This window comes from Dendrobates tinctorius, unplaced genomic scaffold, assembly GCF_039654945.1.
Source record: "Dendrobates tinctorius isolate UK_male_01 unplaced genomic scaffold, ASM3965494v1 ptg000116l, whole genome shotgun sequence".
NCBI lineage: Eukaryota > Metazoa > Chordata > Amphibia > Anura > Dendrobatidae > Dendrobates > Dendrobates tinctorius.
In genome coordinates this window covers 38925238-38939569 of record NW_027361784.1, presented here as the reverse complement: position 1 = coordinate 38939569, position 14332 = coordinate 38925238, and positions in this window count along the sequence as shown.

Here is a 14332-nt window from a genome sequence, read left to right as displayed (position 1 = left end):
AACCAATCACAGTTTAGTTTTCATCTTTAAACAGGTCAGGTGAAATGAAAGATGCTTAGTGATTGGTTGCTATGGGCAACACAGGCAGTGTAACCTGTTGTGGTAAAAAAAAGATGTGCCTATGAAATAGATATATTAGATATTTATTATAAATATATAGAACCCATAGGAAATAGTAGAGTCAAAAAGCCCAAGGTTAATAAACCTTATAAGTACTGTATGGTGGATGGGGTATGAGCAGAGGTGGCATGTAGTAAAGAATTGACTGAGGTCTCCTTTCGGAAGACATCGGTCTGTACCCTGCCTGCCCCATCCACCATTATTTTTACATCCAAAAAATCTATTTCTCTGGCATTAATCTTATGTGTAAGCTTGATATTTACATCATTTCTATTGAGTTCACCGAGGAAGTCCACGAAGCCAGACTCGGTACCTTGCCAAATAATAAATACATCATCTATAAACCTGTACCAGCAATGGGAAGCTATATAAATGTACTGTCCAGCTCATGGAAAGGGAGACCTCACCCTTACATGAACTGGAGTATAAGCTGGCATACATGCACCGTGTAGGAGCATGGTCACAATCGTCACTAAACAGACGACACCTAAGAAAGAAGCAAATTAGCTGAGTACACTGACTGTGTACCCCTTGCCTCTGGTAGCATGGCTTTTATGCTTTTTCCGGTTCATTTCTTTTGCTTTAGTTTTTTGCACTCACTGCAGATAAAGGTGTGACCTCCCTTTCTTTTTGCTGGGCATTATATTTCTATGGCTTCCCATGGCTGGGTGTCATTAATTGAGCCCCTGTCCTGCTCTCTCCTCCTTCACATTGAGGTCATTTTTAACGGCATGTTAAGTTTTTAATTAATGCTAGAGGTTAGGACCTTCCCGATTTGGGTAAACCTTGGAGCTGGTGGGATGACTTCTACCCTTTTTTTTAAATCAAAAACAATGTCTACTAAGTACCCTATGTTATTTACATGCCCTATTGCTTTTTACTTATATCAGGGTATATGTTCATTTTGTTTCTATCTTAGATTTTCTCTTTGTTGTAACAGTCATACAGCAGTAAGTAGCGTAAAAAGTGTAAAAATGCAGAGTGTGGCTAAAAAAGACTCTTATTTACCACCAGTTACCATCTGTTTTCTGCTATCTATAGCTTGAGGTTACTTGGACATTATGAAGGCTGTTTTTATTTTATCTTCAATGGATGTAATAAGTTAAAAGTTAAAGTTGTTTTAAAGTTCTTGATCTGCAATCGAAAACGGAACCATTCAAGAAGGACACATCCAAGCTCCATGCCATATGGGGAGCACGGTGGCTCAGTGGTTAGCACTGCAGCGCACTGGGGTCCTGGGTTCAAATCCCACCAAGGACAACATCTGCAAAGAGTTTGTATGTTCTCCACGTGTTTGCGTGGGTTTCCTCCGGGTACTCCGGTTTCCTCCCACATTCCAAAGACATACTGATAGGGAATTTAGATTGTGAGCCGCATCGGTGACAGCGAAGATAATGTGTGGAAACTGTAAAGCGCTGCGGAATATGTTAGCGCTATATAAAAATAAAGATTATTATTATATGTCAAGAAGTGCGAGCAGGGCTTTCCAACACAGCTAGAAATTGTGTAAAGAATTTCCAAAAAAAAGTGCCTTTTTTATATTTTCTAGGTTCCTTTCATTTCCCCTTACCAATTTTTATTATTTAAAACTTTTGCTTAACTTTGTCTCTGTCTTTAAAATTGCGCTGTGACTTATATCCTGTTAGTTCTCCACTGGTAATGAGTATGTGCCATGGTAAATGCCTTAGATTCAGCGACTGAACAAAGTAATCAAACTGCATTTTGTGTCAGAAAGCCGCTCTGCTCCAGCCACAAGTTTAGCAATTTACTACATTAGCTACACCTGCTCCGGGGAGAATGGTCTGACATAGACAAAGAGGAAGTGGACGACGTTCCCCCGAGAAGGATGTGTCAGTGTTACTCAGAGTGATCGGAGGAAGCCCATATTGTTCTGTACACAGCTTAAAAGCCAAGGAAAGCAAACAGCCTGAAAGACCTCCAGAGGAACACAAGTAATTATTTAAAAGCCTAGACGTCACAGCGGAGACTCATTAATTCAGAAAAAAAAACATCCCGGCTCACTTACAAACAAGAAAAATGCAACATGAGGCTGCAAACAAATGCACAAGTTTTACTGAGAAAATCTTAAATTGTTTAGGGGCAAAATGGGTTGTCTATTTGGATCACAAAAATAGTGAATATTGTCAAGTAATGCAATATCTGACAGGACCAAAAATTGAATTTCAGTACAAAAAAGATTGAAAATTTTGCTTTTTGATATATCTAACAGAGCACACATAAGTTCCATGATTGGTTGGGTTTATCACGTACTTGCGGTAAGGGATCCTGCACACAGCCGATTGTATCAGATGAGTGATCTCCGTGGTTTTCATGGATAGCACTCATACCCATGTTATCCTATGGGGCTGTGCACATGTTCGATTTTGTGACATGTCTGACTTTGATCCGAATCAAAATCAGCAATGCAAGTCTATGAGTCCGTGGAAAACATGGAGCTGGACTTTGATGACATCCGAATGTGATCCGATTTTCACGGACTGACATAACGGATAAGGTGGAGACGCTTATTATTTTTCTCGCCACCTCCGAGAAAAAAACTGATGCCACTCTGTTCCCACTGTGATCAAGCTCCGGTGAAAAATTCTGAACCGCAAAAACGGTCTGTTTTTCTAGGATGGAGAGAAAAAAGTTGTGTTCACCTACACTAACTGAAAAGCTATACATATTCAGGATAACGGTCATCTATTGTGATCCTTCTCGTTACGTCTACCTACAACTTATCCAATGTTCTACTTCCTCATCTCCACCGATACAATAGCAGGAAACTTAAATGTTTTTACCATTATTGGAGATGAGCAAACAGTAAAAAGCGGAATTGAATTCTGCTCGAATTTTCCAAAAGTCTGCACTTGCAAAAATGTTGATTTGTTTTGTAATTCGTTTGAGTACAGATTCAGCTAAATGTGTGACCACTGACCATCATTTTTCTGAACTGAAAAGGGCCATCAAAATGTTAAAAATTGCTTATACTCAGCTTGACGTTCACGTCTTCCGCTCCCTTGCTCACCATCTTTACTGTCTTCGTCACATCTTCTGATCGCCAATGCGAGTGCTGAAATCTCGGGGAAGTCCCAAGATGGTTCTGTGTGTGCATGTCTGCACAGAATCCTCCCAAGCCTCCTCAGAACCAAAAGTCCAGTCCAAACATACAAAATTTTCAGCATGAGATGCGGCGATCAGAAGATGTGGTGAAGATTGGGAAGGTGACTGTAATGAGTGAAGAGGCCAGGGTGATGAGCGGTAAGGTGAGTATAAAAATTTTTTAAAAACATTTTTGACATCCTACATTTTTTATGTTCCAGGATTTGGAGACAATATATAATAACATCTCTGAATTTCACAGCGCTGCTATTCCCAAGTGGTCACACAAGAAAATTATAGAAAAATAAAAGAGAATACTTAGCATATAACTAAGGGCTCCCAATTCCCAATTCAATTTATAAGGAAAGAAGGATCCAGAAACCGCCTTATGCTGATGGGAGTAGGAATTCATATGTCATGGGGCTCCCATGAATTGGCCAATTTATGCGCTAAGTACCTTCTTTCATTTTTCTGTAATTTTCTCGTAGTAATACTGCAGCTCCATTTTTCCAATTTACATACATTAAGTAGCATTTACCTATTGCTATTTTTGGCATTTCGGAGTGCAGCTTTATTTTCTTATTTTATACCAATGGGAACCAAATATATGCCAAAAATGGGGCTGGTGGGGAACTGAAGAGGTCTAATTCTTAGACATTATTGACTTAGTCTCTGATTAATCAATTTTTGGGGAATAAGTGTGCTTTTTTTAAGCATTTTTACATTTGCACCAAATTTATTTTTTCCTTTTGAGTCCAATTTTACAATCTTTACCAGTGTGTTGGACATTTCAGGGGTTTCAATGACTTGATTGGGAACCTGAGTGAAGCAGGAACCAAATAAGTGCTGCAAAGGGTAACACCGGAGGTTGTAGGAGGGGGAGGTGGTCATCAGCTATTTCAGTTATTCATTAGCGCAAAAAAAAAAAATAGAAAATGTCTTGTGTGAATGTCTTTAGTTAAGGACTTTTGTAAAGTTTACTTTACCGCCATATACCAGATAATTGCTGTGAAGCAAAAAAGGGTAAAACATTTTCGTATTTTTTTTCTTTTAATTATCTCCGACTCATTACATTTCTGCATTTCTTTAATGGATTACTACTAGTCTTAGCAGGAAGTAATCAGCAGCAATGCGCTGACGTGATATTTGTTTATGATGGATATTGTCCTCTAACTAATCTAATTAAGTACATATGGTCATGTCAGGTTAGCCTTATCTGGAATTACCTCATTTGATCTGACTGTACATAAATTAATTTACGGCTTAAAGTCACCGTATAAAAGATTTTTTAACGTAATTTCATTTTTTTTGTTCCTTAAACATTCTGCATTTTAAGGGATTCTCATAAGGACAGAAAAATGACCAGTGCAGAAGCGATAAGGTGAACTCATTTTGTAGTTTTATAAAACTTTATCACCATATATGGGGCCATGATGGAAATAAAAGCAGGTGATGCATTCTGGCCAATCATGAAGGAACACTTTAAAATTCCAGCTCGTCTAAATGTACACACTTGGGAGTCAGGACCGTAGCTGATAGACCAGCTCAGGGAATGGGCCAAAGGCAGATTGGCTGGATAGGCCCTCAGCCTGCAGGACATGAGTCAAGACAAGACAGAGACTGTGGAGAAGTTTCATGGCAAAGTGATGAAAGTCTTCCAAGACCTGGGTTTCACCATACACGACCAGATACACAGGCAGATGCTGGCACAGGCCTTTGTGCATGGACTGAGAGAACCAATCAAGAAACCACTGATAGTGGCCAGACCAGAGTACAGGTCAATAGCAATGAACACCCTGCTCACAGTGGCCAAGGGGATCGAATCCCAGCCAGGAGTGCGGAAGACAGCCTCCCTCATGGTAGCCACTGAAGGAGAAGAACGACTACCGCACAGAATCAGGAGAGCTGGCAAGTGTTTCAACTGCGGAAAGCCTGGCCACTATCGGAGCCAGTGCAGAGCACCCCCACAACCGAAGACTTTGCCCAAAGGAACAGGCCAGGAACGGAACACAGAAAACAATGAAGAACCCCGTCCATAGGACAGGGGCAAGCCAGGTCCGCAAGACACCACGCTCCTACCATGCAAGACGCCCCCGGTAGGACCAATACCCCAAATTTCCCTGAAAGTGGATGGCATTGTCAGATCTTTTCTTGTGGACACTGGTGCAGCCAGAAGTGTGATAAGAAATGTGGAACTCCCTGACCCCGCCTGTTTGTCAGAATCCTCTGTGTCCTGTGTGGGGATCGATGGTCAAGTCAGACAGTCCCAGCTTACAAAGCCCCTAAGTGTGGGAACACAGCCAGGACACTCCGTCCTGTCCCAGTTTGTGGTGTCAAAAACCTGCCCACTCAACCTGCTGGGAGCAGATCTACTGCAGAAGCTGCAAGCAACCTTAGTGTTCCAGGAAGATGGGATCGTGACGCTCTCCTCACCTCTGACCCAAGAGGAGTCAATCATGCTGGCGGTCCTGCAGGAGCCTCAAACAACTGATACAGGCTTACCTCAGGAGGTGCTAGATGTAGTACCAGAAGATCTGTGGTCCAAGGGGCCCCAGGACGTGGGGAAACTCTAAGTGGCCCCGGTACGGGTGACACTCAAGCCAGGTACCCCGTACCCACGCAAAGCCCAGTATCCCCTGTCCATGGCCCAGAGCCAAGCTGTCTCTGACCAACTGCAGGTCTTCCTAGCAATAGGAGTCATCGTCCCCTGCACATCGCCCTGCAATACCCCGCTTTTTCCAGTCAGGAAGAAGACTGTGAAAGGAGAACCCGCTAAATTCAGAATGGTGCATGACTTGAGGGCGGTGAACGAAGCCACCATTTTTGAAACCCCAATTGTGCCAAATCTGCACACTCTGCTCTCCAATGTGCCAGCCACAGCAACAGTGTTCACAGTGACAGACCTGGCCAATGCCTTCTTCAGTGTTCCTCTCCACCCGGATGATCAGTTCCTGTTTGCCTTCACGCACCAAGGTGTGCAGTACACATGGACAGTGATGCCCCATGGGGCTCAGAATAGCCCTTCACAGTTCACCAAGGTAATGTCCTTAGTTCTCGCTAACTGGATCACAGACCATACAGAAGTAGTCCTTCTACAGTACGTGGACGATTTGCTCCTGTGTGCAGCTGACGAAGACACCTGCGCTGCACACTCCTTGTCTCTCTTACTCTACCTGGCGGAGCAACAATGCAAGGTCTCGAAGAACAAAGTCCAGTGGTGTCAGAAGCGAGTTACGTTCCTGGGTCACTGTATTGCTCACCAGACAAAACACCTGACGGACGACCGGAAGACCACTGTGGAGCAGATGGCTCCCCCGACAACTCCAAAGATGCTGCAGGCCTTCCTTGGTCTCGTCTCGTATTGCAGAACCTGGATCCCGGATGCTTCAGTCTTAATGCAGCCTCTGTACGATTGCATCAACGCAACCCCGCTCCTCCTGTCGGACGCAGCCTTCATCTTGTTCAGGAAATTGAAAGACTCTATAGTCTCTGCACCAGCACTAGGCCTCCCTGACTACGAGAAGCCATTCCGTCTTTACCTAATGGAAAAAGAAGGTCATGCCACTGGCGTCCTGACACAGATCCACGGAGGAAAGCAGAGGCCTCTAGGCTACTTCTCAGCCCGCCTAGATCCAGTTGCAAGGGGGGCCCCCTCCTGCATGAGTGCAGTGTTTGCAGCACACGCCCTCCTGGACAAGACTGCTGACATCATCCTTGGACACCCTCTGGAGATCCTAGCTCCGTATGACATCTCAGCAATCCTCAATCAGACCCAGCCGAAACACCTCTCCACCGCCAGACATCTACGCCTCCAGTGCTCTCTACTGTTGCCTGACAATGTCACCATCTCCAGATGCACAGTCCTCAATCCGTCCACTCTACTTCCTCTCCCTAGGGGGGATACGGATATGGACTTCTCAGATCAAAATCTGCAGGATACCTTTCACAAGGATCTGGATTTGCTCTGCACTGACGACCATGATTGTTTCAGCATCATGCAATAGGAAACAGCAGGATTACCTAATGTGGCGTAAGAGCTGCTGACGAACCCAGAGTTGATCCTCTACGTTGATGGCTCCAGATTTGCAGATGATGAAGGGAAATTCCACACGGGATGTTCAGTGACCAGAAATCAAGAAATCCTATGGTCCAGAAGTTTGTCGCCTAGCCTGTCAGCCCAAGAAGCGGAACTGATAGCGCTGACCAAGGCCTGCCACATTGCGAAGGACAAAACTACAAACATCTATATCGACTCCAGGTACTCGCATGGCATAGCACATGACTTTGGACCCATCTGGGCTGCAAGGGACTTCATCACAGCAAGCGAAACAGCCGTGAAGCATCATGCAGCCATTAAGGACCTGCTGAATGCACTCCAACTTCCGAAAAAGGTGGCAGTGTTAAAGGTCAAAGCACATGGGAAACTGAACACAGTAGAGGCACGAGGCAACAACATGGCAGACATGGCAGCCAAAGAAGCAGCCAGAGGAAGACAATATGGAGAAGAGGGAGAGGTCGTAGAGCCAGACGGTTACTACGTGACGACTGAAGACAAGAAGACTGAAGACAAAAAACCTGATGAGATGACGTCCTGGGATCTGTTCAAGAAGCTGCAAGATCTGGCCCCGAAAGAAGAGAAGGAAGGCTGGATGTGAAAGGGGGCAACGCACCAAGAAGGAAGGGTATACGCAATTGACTGCAAGCCCTGCCTACCTCGAAGCATGTACCCATTGGTGGTCCAGTGGGCATATGGGCCCACACACAGATCAAAGACATAGATGAATGATCTGATTGGTGCTTACTGGTTCGCTCCAGGGATCACCACCCTTACAGCCAAGTTCACCACCGGCTGTTTGACCTGCGGCAAATGCAACCCTGGACGAATGGAGAAAGTTCCTCCACACCATCTGGTCAGATCATTATACCCCTTCCAGAGGATCCAGATTGACCACATCCAGATGCCGCCAAGTGGAGGATTTGAATATGCCCTTGTGGTCGTGGATGTGTTCTCAGGATGGCCCGAAGCTTTCCCAGTAAGAAACCAGTCGGTGAAGACTACTGCCAAGAAGCTGCTCTCAGAAATAGTGTGCAGATACGGGGTTCCAGAAGTGATAGAGAGTGATCAGTGACCTGCATTCACAGCAAATCTGACACAAGAGATCTGGTCAGCAGTAGGGTCAGACTTAGGCCTACACACTCCCTACCACCCCCAGAGCAGTGGAAAGGTAGAAAGATTGAATGGTACACTCAAGAACAGGATGCTGAAATTTGCCCAAGAGACAAACAAACCATGGCATGAGACACTCTCCATTGCACTTTTTAGTGTGAGGCACACTCCCAGAGGCCCAGAAAAGCTGTCACCATTTGAGATTCTGTTTGGGTCAAGCCCCAGGTTAGGGGTATTCTTCCCTCAGCAGTTGACTATGCAATATGATACCTTGTCTGCTTATGTAATCGAATTGACAAAAAAGATTGCTGATGTCCATTCTCGAGTTTTCTCTTCCCTACCAGATCCAGGATCAGTCCTTGGCACACACTCCCTGAAGCCAGGTGACTGGGTGTTGGTGAAGAAGTTTGTAAGAACTCTCGAGCCCAGATTTGACGGTCCCTTCCAAGTGCTGCTGACGACACCAACCTCTGTGAAACTAGAGGGAAGACCCACTTGGATCCACGCATCACACTGCAAGAAGGCTCCTGTACCTGAAGACATCCCTAAGCCAGAATAATTCAGTTTATTCTCTGTGTGATACAAATTCTGGGGGTGGGAGCACCTTTTACCGAAGACATTACCAAAGATGGGGACTATACGATTTTCTGGTTTGACACATCAGTACACATAATCACATACCTATTCGATTACTGTGACATAGTGCACTGCTCACCCACACTGCTGGAGAGGCTGGGAGGCGGGACCCAGTATATTTTGTTATGGATGATCATTGGGTAAATAATAATAATGTCCTCCATCCTGGCCCCTCCTCTAATGACGTTCCGCCATGTGAGAATCCAATCAGTTACCATTGCTTAAGATCCACACAACTTGGGCTACTTTTTTCCTGTTAAATCAGCAAAACGATCTCAATCTTGACTTGAGCTTACCGCTAGATTCTGTTGACCAGCGATTTCTCATTTTTACAACAAAATTCACAAAACCATTTTTTGTAGGGGCCACATCACATTTGAAGTCACTTTGAGAGGTCAATAAGACAGAAAATACCCAAAAGTGACACCATTCTAAAAATTGCACCCCTCAAGGTGCTTAAAACCACATTCAAGAAGTTTATTAACCCTTTACGTGCTTCACAGGAACTGAAGCAATGAGGAAGGAAAAAATTAACATTTAACTCTTTGTACAAACATTTTACTTCAGAACCAATTTGGAAACCCCTCAATTCTAGCTCCAACCCTAACCCCAACACTCTCCTAACCCTAATCCTAACCCTAATCCTAACCCTAATCCCAACCCTAGCCCTAGTCCTAACCCTAATTCCAACCCTAACCCTAATTCCAAACCTAACCATAATTCTAACCCTAACCCTAATTCCAACCCTAACCCTAATTCTAACCCTAACCCTATCCCTAATGGAAAAATGAAAATAAATATATTTTCTTTATTTCATTACATTTCCCTAACTAAGGGGATGATAAAGGGGGTTATTTACTATTTTTTTATTTTGATTACTGTAATAGGGTTTATCACAGTAATCAAAATGTAAGTTCAATGAATGAATGAAAGCCGGCCAGCAGATGCGGCGGCGCACTGTGAATGCACCCGCCATTTTCTTGCCTGAAGAAGATGGCGATGCCCACCGGAGGATGCAGGAGGGCCCGAGGGGGATCGAGGACACTATTTCTCTCTCCTCTGATGTGTGATCACATAAGAGAGAGAAAGTAAATGCAAAATTGCGGCTTTTTTCTTGCGGTCGCCGTTATACGGTTAATAACGGCGATCGCAAAAGCGGGGTCGGTAAAAACCGACCTCAATCATGTTCTCTGGAGTCTCAGATACCCCCGGCAACCAAGACCCCAGGAGAACATCTGACTCTGGGGAGCGCTATACACTTTTTACACAGTTATAACTGCTGCCGTTAAAAGGCGTATCTGCGGTCACATAGAATGATTACAGACTCATCACAAACTTGGACAACCCCTTCAATATTCCAAATAATAGATAAAAATATGAGAATTGCTCACTGTCATAAAAAACATTTACATCCAGGTACGTTATAGATGACGTTATCTCTGGAGTCACTTTCTTTCTCTTTTCTGCTTCATCTTGTCCAGACTCCATGAGTTTTCTCATCCACAGTCATCTCTACAAATTTCTATCTTCTCCTGTCTTCTGCAGAACATCACCACATGATGCCCTTAAAGATAACAGTGATATTATAATGCTCCCAAATAAAAATATCTGCCCTATACTGAGCCCCTGAATAAATAATTTCCCCTCACTATAATCCCTGCACAAAATATGACCCCCTACTGTCCCGTTTATGGAACATGCTCTCCACACTGCCCCTCCTTTCCATACTTGGCCACCTCCCACACTATTCAGTCTCTATTCTGTGTCCACTTGCACTTTTCCCCCATTCTGTCTCTTCGCAATATACCCCTCAGTAGTCTCCTCACATGTTTCCCCTTTCCATACAGTCTCCTCACACATCCCTCCGACTACCCATACTGTGTCCTAATACATTTTCCACTTGTTCCTCATATCCTCACACTGTGTCTGCACCCATACCACCACTCACCATACTGTGTCTGCACCCATCCCCCTCATACATGAACCCATATCATACCTTCCTCATATTGTGTCTTCAAATTTCTTCAGCTCCCCATATTGTGTCTGCGCCTGTCCCTACTTTGTTCCCCAAACTTGTGTCATCAAATCATCCCCATTACAAGAAATCTTACCCAGCCCCATTAATACCCCATCACAGTAAATTTCCTTCAGCCCCATTACAGTAAATTCTCCCACAAACACAGTAAATAACCCTACACACACAGTAAATACCCCCTCCATACACACAATAAATGCACCCTCCACACACACAATAAATTCCCCCCACACACAGTAAATCCTCCTCCCACACAGACAGTAAATACCCCACACACACACTTTGTAAATACCCCAGGAATAAAATATCCCTCCAAGCTGTAAATGCAACTCACCATACCTTTGGTGTCTTCAGTTCCACTAACATGGAGCACTTACCACACATGACATGATCACACTGCTGATGTTGCTCTGGCCCGGTGGGCAGAGCTTCAATTGTACTCACATCTGTAAGGTTCCAGTTCAATTGATCACTGGGAGCCAGTGCGCTGCAGCTTCTCTGAGCCGGATGTCAGCTTGACAACTAGCTCAAAGAACTCCCAATCTGGCGGGGCAGCAGAATGCAGACACCAGGGGAGACACTTTGGACAGCCGCATTAGGCGGCCCAACTGCTCCCCTCTGCCAGCGGCGCCAGGGGCACATGCGATGGCTGCCCCCTCTAGATATACCTCTGGTCTGAGAGTCAGTGAAAATGTTGAAATGGATGGTGTTACATTTTACTCCACTTTAAGTGCTGACAAAGCATTCAAAGTCAAAGAGAACCTGGAGATTACAGGAAAAAAATGTTAAGAAGCATTTTTTTCTTTATAACGATTTGTATACAAGGCAAAATGTAAAAAGGATTAAAAAATAATTTAAGTAAAAAAAAATTGAATTTAACAGGACCCCAAAATTTATTGTGCAATTTGTCCTAAGTATGCTTTTACCCCATATGTGGGGGTAAACGACTATTTGGGTGCATGGCATAGCTTGGAAGGGAAGCAACGCCATTTGACTTTTTTGGCCTGAATTGAGATCGGACACCATGTCGCATTTGGAAAGCCCCTGATGTGCCTAAACAGTGGAAACCCCCACAAATGGAACCTAGACCCCCTAGGAACTTATCTAGATATGTGGTGAGAACTTTGAAGCCCCAATAGCTTCACAGAAGTTTATAACGTACAGCCGTAAAATTAAAAAATCATTCCACAAAAATGATCTCTTAGTCCTCAATTTTTTTCCCCAAGGGTAACAGGAGAAATTGGACCACAAAAGTTGTTGTCCAATTTGTTCTGAGTATGCTGATATCCCATATGTGGGAGAAAACTACTGTATGGACACATGTCGGGGTTCAGAAGGGAAGTAGTGACGTTTTGGAATGCAAAGTTTGATGGAATGGTCTGCGGGAGTCATGTTGCGTTTGCAGAGCCCCTGATGTGCCTAAACTGTGGAACCCCCTCACAAGTGACCCCATTTTGGAAACTAGACCCCCATGGAACTTATCTAGATGTGTGGTGAGCACTATGAACCCCCAAATGCTTCACAGAAGTTTATAACGTAGAGCCATAAAAATAAAAACTTTTTTTTTTCACAAAAATGATATTTTTGCCTCCAATTGTCTATTTTCCCAAGGGTAACAGGAGAAATTGGACCCAAAAGTTGTTGGGCAATTTCTCTTGAGTAGGCTGATACCCCATATATGGGGGTAAACTACTGTTTGGGCGCATGGAAGAGCTTGGAAGAGGAGCACTGTTTGACTTGGCTGGAATTGAGATCAGATGCCATGTTGCGTTTGGAGAGCACCTGATGTTCCTAAACAGTGGAAACCCCCCAATTCTAACTCCAACCCTAACCCCAACACACCCCTAACCCTAATCTCAGCCCTAGCCCTAACCTTAACCCTAATGGGAAAACGGAAATAAATACTTTTTTTAAAATTTTATTATTTTTCCCTACCTAAGGGAGTGATAACGGGGGGTTTGATTTTTATGTTTGACAGTTGTCATACGCTAAAAGATGCTTTTTATTGTAAAAATAGTGTCATGATCTGAAGTGATCTGACAGTTTTAAATCACTGGGTGAACTTTTTTTACTTTGGAAAGTTCCAAGGTGTCTTGACTGTCCCCGGTGGTGGTTTTGATATTGCACTTTAGGTTTTGTGCACTTAATCATGTATCAGGTGTTACACCCTATAAAGGTGTGCTAGAGGTGTGCAATCACTGCCTGTGATATTGTGAGATTGCTTTCACTTTGTGTGGGAGAGCCTGGAGGAATGGAGCTGGTGAGAAGTCCTGCGCAGCTTAGCCAGGGGGGAAGAGTGTCAGCTATGGTGTCTGGACGAAGGGCTGGCATGGCGTGGTGGGGTCGCAGTGATGGAGTCAGCGGGAAGTGTCTGCATGGTCTGGTGGAGTGGCTACTATGGAGAGTGGCACTCACCATGTGAGACTTGGCCGCTGAGCTGGACTCAAGCATGCTTGACTTCGTGGCAGAAGCTGAACACTTCCTTGGGACTCTGGTACTAAGCAGCTGCAACTGGTGTTGGACTCTACTCCAAGGCTGCACTAAGGTGAAGGATCCTGTTATGGTGATGGATCCAGGTGGAGGAGAAGATGCACTCAGGTGGAGGGCTCTGTTGCTAGGAGCGCACGCAACAGAGCAAAGCTAAGTGGTGTTTCCCCTGTATTGTCTCTTTCCTCATGTGTGTTATTAGTGCAGTGGTGGGATTAGTTTCCGCACCGACCTATTCCCTAGTGAGGGTTTAGGGTCAGGGCGAGCAAGGGCGTTAAGGTACGCGTGCGGAGACAGGTGCGGAGCCTGTTTAGGGAATGTAAGGAGTGCAGGGACACTGGCTCAGGGGAGCTTAGGAGGTCTCCATGTCCCCATTCCCTATCGCAGGGCCCACCATTGTTAAAGTTTCCCAGGTTCCCCCGTTATTATTTGATTATTGTATGTATAACGTGTAATACCTAAATTCGCCAGGTGGAGGCGGCGTATCCACCTGCACGTTTTATTATTTAAATGCGCCCCACTGGAGGCGGTGTATCCAGGGTCACGTGTGTTATGGGTCCGCCTTGCGGTATCATCTGCGTCCTGACACACGTGACCATGACATTATCACAGTCCCTACAGTTTTTTTTTCTGGTGAGCTTTGGCCATGTGGAGACCGCTGAGTAATTGCTGCCGGGCCTCACTGATGTGAGTGGGGAGCGGCATGGTGGGTTAGAGCCGCTGCAGCAGCAGTTATCACGGTCTGGGGCCTCTGCTCCGGTAACCAGGAAATTAAAATGGCGGCT